The sequence below is a fragment of the Amblyomma maculatum genome, chromosome 1, assembly GCF_055883805.1.
Source record: "Amblyomma maculatum isolate TAMU_Amacu chromosome 1, ASM5588380v1, whole genome shotgun sequence".
NCBI classification, from domain to species: domain Eukaryota; kingdom Metazoa; phylum Arthropoda; class Arachnida; order Ixodida; family Ixodidae; genus Amblyomma; species Amblyomma maculatum.
In genome coordinates this window covers 18598131-18610512 of record NC_139344.1, presented here as the reverse complement: position 1 = coordinate 18610512, position 12382 = coordinate 18598131, and the positions used below count along the sequence as shown (strand labels likewise).

Sequence of the window (12382 nt, the reverse complement as noted above, 5' to 3'; positions counted from 1 at the left end):
CGGTCAGGGGGAGTTCGCTGCTGTTGCGCTGCCATCCGAAATCAATGACTTATCTACCTTTAAGGATGAGAGGTTTCTTAACGACCTGGATCACTGACGAGAAGCCGAGGCATGCCATTTTTTCGGCAGTTTCCTCTCTGCGCGAGACGAAGAAAGAGGAAATGCCTGACGACTTTTCATGCAGGCGGGGACATCTCTCCAAGTAAACCTTTGTCTTCTTAATTCCACAGCTACGCTGTGCAATCCCTAGTTCAGTTATCTCTAGCGAATGCGCAGTTTTGAGCTCCCGAAGCAGGATCGCGTATGACGATATAACGATTGACGTATGTGTTTTCGCTTTATAAGCGCCGAGTGATGGCAATAATGACATATATCTGTTTCTTGAGGCCGACTTGGTTCCGCGATAGCTGCTGCGGCACCGCCAGTTACAAACAGAGTGCGAGATACCTAAAAAAAAAAACTGACAACCATCGTTTCAACACGCAAGGGAGAAGAGAGAAAAACACTTTCACGAGTTTTGCGAAAAAGCGCGCCGTCACTTTTTCATTCCAGTTTTTTTTTCTTGCCCCCTTTGTTAGAGCGCGACGGCGGCCACAATGCGGCCGGGGGAAGAGAGAAACAATCGAGCGCGCGCGCGCAAACACGTGCTGGAGAGCAGCGCGGAGCAGACGACAGCATGCTTTTCTATGGGGCGGGGAGCAGACGACGCGGCCGCACTGCGCGTAGGTTTTGACGGGATCTCCATGGAGGGCGCTGACGCACAGAGCGGCGCAGCGCCCCCTGGCCCAGGTTTTCTCCCCTATACGCGTAGGTTCTGTAGTTCCTCAATGCAGCTGTGGCGTGGCCCAAGCTGAATGCAGCGCTTGCTGCGGCCGCTGTCGACGCTGGCATGATCCTGTTGCTCACCGTGCAGAAAAAGGCGTCTGCGTCGGGCAGCCGTCTGCCGTCGCAGACGGATTGAACCCATATTGCAGGGTCCAGTCCAAAAGTCTCCTTCGGCATCGCAAAGTTCGCTTTAAAACAAACGGTTCCTCGTGTTTGGTCCTTTTTTCTTGCTCTTTGTCGTAGCCTACAACACACCTCTGGCACTTCTTCATCTTCTAGCTCCGAATGGCACGGGCTGCAGACACGATAATTTCGCGCGCTCTTTCTTTGAAATGGTGTGGCATATGCGCAGGACATTAGTAATCACCGATTCCGACGACCCAGGTGAAAACCTCGTCTAAATGATTTAAGGGGACAAATTCCAAATAATTTATACCAGTTGGTTCACTGATGAATTCCTACAGGCTCCAACTGGAATTGCAATTGTTTTTTACCACAACTGTATTTCACTCTAAGCTGCCTTAGCGTAAGTCATCATGGGCAGGGTTGAAATCGTGTGACGTGATAGAAAAAGATAGCTGTCTAACCCATACTCCTGGGTTATTCCACTGCAGGAATGCATGTGTGCTGACCCATGTCCTGTTGCCACAAACAAAGTTGCGGTCGCGTTCTCAGCGATCAGCAGCAGTACTCGTTGAAGGTTCGCCTAATGACGCTATTAGCTGAGCTAGTGTCTCAGCAAGACAGTTGGCAATTGACAAGTGAAATAACCGAAATGAAAATAGTTGTTCAAGCATAAGCGTAGAGCTAGCTGTGCACAGTATCCGGCTTGTTCGCAATATGTAGCGCCCTTTGAGGAGAGGCGAAAAATTGTCTGCTAGTTGAACCGCGATGCAACCGCGAAGCGCTTCTGCGCCTTCAGAGTGACGATTTGTGTGCTTGACAGTTACCGCCAGCTGTCTTGTGTACCTGTCACGATATCAACAACTATGCGTAGCCTCCGCGACAAGCTCTGGTTACGCCTATTCACACTTGCCGAGTTACGAAGGGCGTGCGACCGGTAGTCACATGCGACTAGAGAACCGCGCAGCGCGACCGATGTTCACACTTGCAAATGCGCCCTGCGGATTCGTTTCCACATCTTGACTGTTAACCTAACAGAGTAAAGCTAACTTACGTTCACTTCAGCTGAGCCGCTGATTGGTTACCGGTTTGCGACCAGCAGTAGCAAAGCTGGAAAATCGAGCAGTGGTCGAACGGCCTGCGACCGTCGCTTTTCGACCAATACGGTCACATGATCTCCGCAATTCGGAAGAGTGAACGGGCCTTAAGGCTGAACCTCATGGTAGCGTTTCTTCGGCGCCATGTCAGCGTCTCGTCTATAAGCGTCGTCGCTCGGCGCGCGCCGGAGAGAGTGACCAAACACATATGGCGGCGTACGAAGTGGCATCTGCAAGCCAAGGTATGAGGGAACCCTGGACGTTCGTCCGTAGCTAAAATCATCCTATTCAGCGACGACCGGAACTTGTGAGGATGTGGGAGGCAAGGGGCACAAAATCACAGGAATGCGAGCGGACAGAAAAAAGGAGCTATCTCGCTTCCGCGAAAAGAGTTGCGGAACGGACCCATTGGTGGCTTATCATTGGCCCCCGCCTGAGAAGCATTACCGGCGTCGACGCTGAGATCTGGCCCTGCCAGATACCTGCGTCTTTCAGGAGCGTCGCCTCGCTTCCAGAGCCTCCGGCGACGGCGATAGCCGAAACGCTGACGAGGCTCCCCCCCCCCCCCCCCCAACCTCTGGTTCCGGAAATCTTCTGCACGTTGCGAGACCTGTGTGGGCGAAGAGAAAAATTATTATATAACGCTCTTGCAGTGCCTTGCTCCCCCGCCGTGCCTGTGTGCACGGCACAGCAGTCAATGCGCGCTATGCGCTCGGAGCTTGTCTGCGTCGGCCGCGTTGATGAATGCAGATCCACGCGCCGCCATCGGCGGCCGCGCCCTAACGACCAGCGGCGCGTAATCCCTGACTAATGAAATGCCCCCTTTGGCCGTTGTAATCGTCAGGCGCCGTTATGACGACGAAAAATCAAAGATTTACGCAGTAAAGCGAGAACGCCGCCACGGCTCTAGCGGCAACGTCTACTGAATCGCCAAGAATTGGGCCCAGCGACGCAACCTGGCCATAGCTGCTCCAGGTTGCTTGCGCAGGGTGCGGTGAGCTAGATTGCTCGGACTGCGACGCGAGAGCCGTTCGGCTCGGCAGCCCGCTCCCGGCCGGATTTGCGTATGGAGACAGGAATCCGGACACTATGTGGGAGAAAGTCTAAGGAAAAGTTTCATCCAGGTATCTCGATCGTTCAGCTGAGGCTTGAAGCGAGTTGATAGGGTTGCTCTCTCAACACGACGGGCGTGCTCCGCTCTTTTGACGCCTCAATGTTGGACTGTGCCACTGACATTTCGGATTTTAGCCCTGTGATGTGCCCCCGCTATAAGAACTTGTAAGAAATTTCTGGACATATGAGCGTTCGGCCGTTTGTGATTCCCGATTTACTCAAATAAAAATAAAGGTAAATATCATTCATTGAGGAATGAAATGTTGAGCAGTCGAAGGCTAGCAATACTAAGCTAATTTCTGAATGCTTAAGCAAACTGCCCGTATGCTGCGATGAATGGAAGTAATGAGAATTGACACTAAATAAGTTTTGGCAGAAAAAAAGTAATAAACATAATACTATGCAGCCCGCACCGCATGGAGTACAGCGGACGTAATCGGTATTGGCAATCAGAATCATTCACACGGCTGCTGATTTATCAGCACGCACCAAATTATCTTGCTGCGTACCTCCTGTATTCATTGCAGCTGGCACTGAAGCCACGTGCTGAAATACGGTAGTAAAAGCACTGAAACGATGTGAAGAGCAGTGCTTGCGCTACCACCAATTAATTGCAAAATTCAGTCGACGATATGGAACGCTCGCCCAATCCTCAAAGGAGCATGATGTTTAGGGACCGTATTGTCGCGGTCCAATCGGAACCCGGTATCTGAGTCCAAGTCGCCAATTGAAACACGCTCTTCGGCTTCGCGGAGCAATAAAACTTGCTCCGTATTGCCCACAACAATTTGAAATAAGAGAATGTGTTATGCGAACATAAATATACGGCAATGGGCGAGGGAAAGGAAGAGGCCCTGGAATGATGTTTTTTTTTTCTTTTTGAAGTACGTAACTGTGTCGACGCATATGTCATTTTGCACCGCGCAGATTGAACTCTCTGCTATTGGTCGGCACCTCTGTCATGCTCTTCTCCACGTGTAGCTCTGTTGCTGTATGTAACTAATAACAATCCAACGCACCTATCCATGGGCGGCGCGTCACGCCACGGGCGAAAAAACACCGGCATATGCCTCTTGAAGGGCGAATTTGGGGGTGAAAAGGCTGGACGCTGATTGGTTGTCGAGTTTTATTACGTCACAAAACCACGTCACCGGGGAAGAGCTCACAACTGTGGTAGCTCCTATGAAATAGCAGTCGAATCTACAAGAAACCCGGCTTGCATCCCGAGTCAGGCACGCTACACCTAAGTCACGTAGGCATGTTCGTAAGAATTGTTTAAAGCAGGGCTTCTATCATGGGTGGTCCTTAATATGATACGCGATATAACTGAGGCGATTTGTATATAGAAAAGATTACCGATCTACCGGGTAGCCAAGTTCATGTACGCGAATTAGGGTCCAAACTCCTGCTGGGACCTAAATAAGGTATGCAGTGGTGCCAGATAAATAAAGGAAGCCGCGCCGACGGGAACCATTAATTAACGCTGTCGCGTCATAGCATCAAAGGCGAAGTTTAAGTGTTCTTCAGTTATCTCTGTGATCAGTTTATTGTCGTTTCTAATTTCACGGGTCATCTGTGATGTCGTTATTCGGTACAGAGCAACCACGAACGCCCTGGAATAGATCGTGAAAGTGTGAAATCTCATTACCGAGGCGAAGCATTTTTAAAACAACGCGAAACGTATCGGGGTGTGAGTTGAGAGGGCGACCCATAGAAATACATGTAAATACAACTTACCGCAACATTTTGCTCGGTTCAGCAGAGTTGAACCCTTCCAGTTTTTTGGTGAACGTCTTGTACGACACCCCGACGTCATGTTGCATGACACACTACATTCTCTTGCAAGTAATGCAAGTCTGACGATTTGCGGGACCGCTCACAGCACGATAAACTGACCGCGCACAGTTGCAGACGACTATGCACCACACGTGCCAAACGCTGTCGCTAGCAGACGCTCCGGAGCTGGAGGCGGACGCGGTGGGTATCACCAGCTACGCGGTCGTCTGCTGCAATGCGCGAATCTCGTTCGGTTCATATTGCCGTATGGCATTTGACAACTGCTTTTTAAATGTAATTCTGTCTAGCACGTATCACTGGAGCGACAGAATTATCAAGCTTATTTACCGTATGCGGCAGCATATCAGACTAAACAAAACTGCGCGATTCGCTACACCCAGCTTGTCTTTTGGCGGTGTCTGGATTCATAGCACAGGTTATACGGGGAGTTTTAAAAGTAGACCGCCTCCGTAATGACGCACCATACTTTGTCACACACATCTTCAAAGCGCTGGTCAACGTTTAACGACCAGCCACCACTTCTGATGCCCTGCGAAATGAGAAAAATGTTCCGGTAAGTTGTGTTTACATGCATTTTTACGGGTCGCCCTCCCAACTCGCACCTCACCATGTTTCGCAGTGTTTTAAAAATACTTCGCCTCAGTAATCAGATTTCATATTTTGAGGATCTGTTCTAGGATGTTCATAGTTGCTTTGTACCGAATAACGACATAACGGGTGCCCCTTGAAATGAGAATACTGCTTAACTTAGAAATATTTCGGTTCCATGTATTCCTATGGGCGCTAACCCTATTTTTCACCCCACGTCGGATGGATGGATGGATGGATGGATGGATGGATGGATGGATGGAATATAGGAGCGTCCCCTTTGAAACGGGGTGGTATACCAGTAGCTATCATGCTCATTTTTCTCCCTGTATCTTAATTATTGACTTAGAATGGTTAACTAAACCATCATTCTATTTATTAAATTTTGTTCCTACATTACTAACATTATGTCACTTCTCTGCTTTTAAGCCACCAATCTTCCAGTCGTTTTTTGCTAGTTTCCACCGCCGGTTTATTCACCCGGCCACTGTTATCTCTAAACCCCAGAGCTTCAGGAACAGTGATTGCGCCTGCACCAAATTCCGGATGGATACCATTACATTCGAGTATAATATGGTCAATTGTTTCACTGAAGTTTCCACATACAGCACATGCGTCATCTCCATTGTTAAATTTCTTTTTGTAGCTGCGTGTTCTAAGGCACCCTGATCTAGCTTCAAAAAGCAGGGCACTGCCTCTTGAGTTATCAAAGAAATCTTCCTTCCTGATTTGCATTTTCCACTTTCGGTATAATTCCACAATCTGTTTCTTGTCCATCGAATTTATCCAAATTTTACCTTTTGTGTGAAGGTGTAGCCAGCGTCTGAACATGTGTCTGACCTGAATCCTGACCAATCCGCTACTGTGGGTAAGTGCTTGAGGAGACAAGAAGTCAGATTCGAACGTTAGTGCAAATTTACAAACTTCGCTGTCTTTTTTTTTCCTTTTATTCAATTCTATGGGGCCCACCATAGCCCAGGTCATGATGGGCTACAACTGCACTGTTTTCTCGTATGGCCAAACGTCGACTAGCTACACCTTCATAAAGAGTCAGCGATCTAATGCGCCTCTGGGCTGGGCTAATGACCAGCTGGCCGGAAGTATTCCCCGCCCTATGCATCAGGTCTTTGAAGAGCTCCAATCACTAGACCTCGAGTCCACTATCGAGGTCTCCTTCCTCCAGTTATACAATGGGGATCTGTTGAGTGCACACGAAGACACGTCGATGCTTAAGGTTTACGAGGACTCTACTAGAAAGGGATCCGTGATAATCCAAGCCCTTAAAGAAATCACTCTGCGCAACCGTGAAGAGGTCTTCATTCTTGAGAAGGGTGCAGCTAAGCGCCAGACAGCGGCCACACTGCTCAACGCAACTTTGTCACGCAGTCACGCCGTCTTCGCAGTCATTGTCCGAATCCGCGAAATGACTGATGATGGCGATGAGTTGGCCAAAACTGGCCAGCTCAACCTGGCTGACCTTGCGGGCAGCAAGAACATAGAATGCCTCAGCGCTGTCGACAGAGGAGCCCGTGAAGCAGGCAACGGCGACCAATCTCTTCTTACTTTAAGCCATGTCATAACTGCTTCGGTGGACAATGCATTATGTGTGCTTTACAGGGAAAGCAAAGTGACGCGGCTGCTGCAGGGCTCTTTGGGCAGCCGCTCCATGACTTCCATCACTGTGACCATCTCATCCGACATATCCAACCTTGAGGAGACCTCGATCACCTTTACTACGCCCCCGGGCCAAGAGCATAACCAATCGGCCCTAGGTAAACGAAAAGATGAGCAAAAAGGCTCTTATTAAGGAGTACAGAGAGGATGCGGAGGGCCCTCGCAGCAACCATGCAGTGACAAGAATAGGATCTTTGTAGACCAGGAGAACTCAGGAACATGGGATGCACATGAAGCGGCCAGTCACAGGAGATTCTGGAGAAGGAAGCCGAGACTTAGTCTCCGACAGAAACGCTGTAAGCAGTTATTCGGCTGTGCTAATTAAAAAAAAAGCAGGCAGTTTTAGAAATGACTCAACGCCTCCTTGCAACTGCTGCCACACTCCGGAACACGAAGATGAGCTTGGATGCAACTGAGCAGGTGCTGTCTACGACATGTCATTTTGTGAGAGACAGCAGGCTGCCCTTGTTCGCGTCGGGAAGCTGCATTCACTGCATCTGCTGAGGAGCTTTTGAGTTGCTAAGACTACAATGGGCGAAATTGGCCTGCCGTATCATAAGCTTCAGCAAACATCTGCCATCGATCAGACCAACAAGGAAGACGGTCTGCATTCGTAGAGAGCTCAGAGGACTGCTTCAGCCAGGTTGAGACTAACTTACTAATCAGTAATTATTGCACTGTATAATGTTTTTGATCGAATCCAAGTATGTGTGTTGTTTCTGCCTATTTTTTTTTTCTTGTAATGTATTGAATATATGATGTACCAGCCCTGCTCTGTAACGCTCGACCCAGGCCCTGAGGGTACTTGAAATAAATAAACTGCACTGAACAGGTCGCCACTCGGCGTCAATCCTTAGAGGCGTTGGATGATCATTTGCCACCTTCTGCAGCCGATTCCAGGAACTGCTGTTGTGGAATACGCTTCTAAAGCCAATGGACTTGCTGATGAAGCTAATGCAGCCAGCATGTCCACCTACTTCTGTAGTCCACAGTTCAGGCTCCGCAGCCTGGACGGTGGACAGCCCCGTGCAACATGTTTGTTGTAGTAGGCAGTAGCTGGTTGCAATGGCTAGTTTTGGATAGCCTGGTGGCGCTGCTGTGCGCTCGCGGAAGCTAGCAGGAGCTTCGGCGCGGGGCAGTTATGCTTACCTGTGCTGGAATAAAGACTGTGTTTGTTGGCAGCTCTCGGGCTTCGTTGGCTACCGCTCAACATGGTGTCAAAAGTAATGCGACTCCCACAGTGAGCCATCCCGGGGCCCCTTTCTGTCGCACGGCCACCCCTTCTACGTCGGCAAACGTCAAAGCAGCGTCTACGGCCTGGACTGCACGGCCGGCGCATGTAATCCTTCGTCATTCAGCCGCCCGAGGCCTTCTTCACGACTCCTGTCGAGTGGCCGAATTGGAGGAAGCGGTTCGAGCGTTTTTACATGGCTTCTGGTCTCTGCGACAAGTCAGAGTCACACCAGGTAGACACGGTCCTTTACTTGATAGGCGACCAAGCCGAGGACGTTTTCGGAATATTCAAACTCTCCGTAGAGAACACCAAGAAGTTAATGGTTGTCCTGAAGCAGTTCGACAAGTACTTCATTCCGCGGCGAAACGTGATCTTTGAACGGGCACGCTTCAACACGAGGGTCCAGCATGACGGCGAATCCTCGGAAAACTTCTTTACTGCGCTTGAGACGCTTTCCAACCATTGCAAGTATGGCACCCTTCGAGAGGAACTGGTTCGAGACAGGCTGGTCGTCGAAATTCAGGATAATAAATTGTCTGCGACACTGCAACTTGACGCTGATCTTACCCTTCAGAAGGCGCTCGAGTCCATCAGGCAGGTCGAAAGCTTTCATCAACAGCAAGCGGAGCTTCATCCAGAAACGCTGACCGTCAACAAAGTTGCAACAGGCAGGCAGCAAGTCAAGCATCCTGCAAACGCTACTCATGTCAACGATGGCTGATCCCAGTCTGAGCCAAGGACACATCTACGTGCACCTGACGACGTTCCGACAACGTGTCGTTGGTGTGGAAAAGACCGACACCCGCGTTCACTATGCTCAGCGCGGTCTCATGTATGCAAGTGCTGCCACAAGAAGGGTCATTACGAATCTGTCGGCATGTCACGTAGGGTTGGCATCGTTGAAGCATCAAGACCCGACAGTGAACAGGCATTTTTTGGAAAGGTCTCGTCCTTCGATACATCGACATGGGAGATTACTGTCCACTTTCAAGGCCAACCTGTCAAATTCAAGATCGACAGAGGTGCCAACGAGTCTGTCCTTCTTCCCGCGACATTCAGCATGATTCGACATAAGCCTCCGTTGTCGTGTGCTCCGCGTCAGCTTTTCGGTCCTGATGGGAGACTTCTCGCAGCCAAAGACGTAGTACGTCTTCTACTCTCCTACAGTTAACGTAAAACGCTGCAGGACGTCTACACCCTGGAAGATGTCCACACTCTCCTACTCGGTAAGCCCGCCATCAAAGACTTAGAGATGCTAACGTTCGTCAGCACCATCTTAAAGAAGGTAAGCCCAAGAGACGAATTTCCTTCTTTGCTTCAAGGACTCGGCAAGCTAGAGAGAGAGCAACGCATTTGCTTGCGCGAAGGAGCGAAATCATTTGCTTTGAGCTCCCCTCGGCGCATACCAATTCCGCTCTACGAGAAAACAAGGCTTGAACTGTAGCGAATGAAAAACAAAATGGCGTCATTTCACCTGTGGATGAGCCGACTATACGGCGTGCGCCTATGGTGGTGGTCGAAAAAGCAACCAGTGATGTTAGAATCTGTGTAGACTTCACTGAACTCAACCATCATGTCCTAAGAGAGTGGCATTCAATCCCATCCGTCGAGCATACACTCGGGCTACTTCACAGAGCAAAGGTTTTATCAAAGCTCGATGCCAATTCAGGGTTCTGGCAGATACCGCTCAGGGAGGAGAGCAAGAAGTTTACTACCTTGATCACGCCATTTGGGAGGTTTTCCTTCAACAGGCTACCGTTTGGCATCGCGTCCGCTCCCGAGCACTTCCAGAAACTGATGTCAAATATTTTGGAAGCCGTCAACAAAGTGGTGTACCATATGAACGACGTTCTTATTTGGGGCTCAGACTAAACAGAGCATGACGAAACACTTCGCACCGTTCTACAACGACTAAAGGAGGCAGGTATCACGTTAAACGAGAACAAGTGCCTGTTTCACCTCGACCAGCTCACATTCCTAGGTCACAAACTTGGCCAGCACGGAATCAGACCCGACGAGAAAAAGGCTGAAGCTATATTAAAAATGAACAGTCCAACTAACAGAAGCGAGTTGCAAAGGATGCAGGGAATGCCTATATATCTTGTCCGATTTTTTCCCAACCTTGCGAACTTGCTCCAGCCGCTTACTTGCTTGCTGTCAAAAAGCAGGACTTTGTTTGGGACCTGCCTTAACAGCAAGCGTTCAACAAATGGAAACAATTGCTTTCATCTCGCCCAGTGCTAAGGATGTACGATCCTGCTAATGAGACAGTGGTTAGGGCAAATGCTTCTTCATTTGTACTGGGAGCAGTGATTCCACAGAAACAGACCAGTGGCAAGTTTTCAGTCAGCGCCTATGCCTCCTGGCGTCTATCTGACAGTTAGAAACGATATACTGAAATAGAGAAAGAGGCTCTTGCCTTGGTTTGGGCTTGCGGAAAGTTCAACGACAACGTGGTCGGCTGGCAGTCATACGCAAAACAGACCAGAAACCGTTAGTACCTATCTTTATGCAAAAAAGCCTTGATGACCTTACATTGCGGCTGCAAAGACTTAAGATGCGAATGATGAGGTATCAGGCCGAAGTGACAGTGGCTGAAGACACAGGCCCGTGCAAAGGACTCCGTTTGATGGCCTACAGTGGCCAACGACATCGAAACCACCGTAAAACATTGTCAAGAATGTGTCAAGACGTCCAGCAACCGCAAAATGCCCTTTCAGAGCACTGAGCTTCCGTCAAGACCATGACAGAGAGTTGCAATGGACCTTTTCTTGTTCAATAGCCACTGGTGGTTAATTGTGACTGATTACTATTCCAGATACCCGGCACTGACTCGTCTAGAGAAGCTATCATCGAGTTCAGTGATCAATCACTGCAAATCAATTTTTGCCCGAAATGGCATTCCAGAGGTGCTGGTCTCCGACAGTGATCCGCAGTTCTCGTCCTCTGACTTCACCAAGTTTGCTCAATAATACGGATTCAGACACATCACATCAAGCCCACACTATACTCTCAGAGCAACGGACTCGCCGAGGCTGCTGTGAAAATGATCAAAACTTCAATGAAGAAGACTCAAGACCCGTACCTGACCCTCTTATCCTACAGGGTGACCCCAGTGAAACATGGCTAAAGCCCCTCTGAACTATTGATGGAGAGGCGGTTACGGACAAAGCTTCCACTTATTCCCGGAATACTTGTTCCCCATTTGCATGAGGTCACTAAACTCCGGAATTTTGAAACCCAATACCGCTAACAGCAGCGAAGAAACTACGATAGACGATATGACGTGAGGCATCTTCCCAACCTTCTGGAAGGGGCTGAAGTATGGGTAACTGACTTAGAGCGAAAAGGAACCATGGTGGCACCCTCTGGCGAGCCTAGATCGTTTATGGTTGACACTGGAGACGGCACTGTGCGGCGAGATCGGAACCGTCTTGTCCCTTTTCTCAAGTCTGTGGAAGAGAAGCGAGAAAATAAAGACGTCTATGAGGCATCTATAGATCAAGATACACATGAAGGTGACGCACGGACGTAACGCTTCCAGAGATTTCAGTTTCTCCAATAGATTCACACACAGTTTACGCTGACGCCTCCCACCAGCACACAAAGTGTGGACGTTGCGTTATTCCGCCCAAGAGACTGCTTCTGTGTCAGGGGAGATGTAGGCCGTAGCCACTTACAGTGGCTAGTTTTCATTAGCGTGGGAGGCACTGCTGTGCGCTCGCGGAAGCTAGCAGGAGCTTCGGCACCCCTCCGGGGTGGCGCACCGCCGGGGTGGCGCAGTGGTTACGGCGCTATACTACTGTTCCCAAGGACGCGGGATCGAATCCAGGCCTCGACGACCGCTTTTCGGTGGAGGCGAAAAGCAAGGCGCCCGTGTACTATGCGATGTCAGTGCACGTTAAAGAACCCCAGGTGGTCTAAATTTCCG

General features: G+C 49.6%; 1 pseudogene; it reads left to right on the top strand.

Annotated features, from left to right (window-relative positions):
• The window catches only part of LOC146201877 (kinesin-like protein KIF11), a 184684-nt pseudogene extending 175512 nt beyond the window's left edge, over positions 1 to 9172 (top strand).
• Positions 9173 to 12382: the final 3210 nt, after the last annotated feature.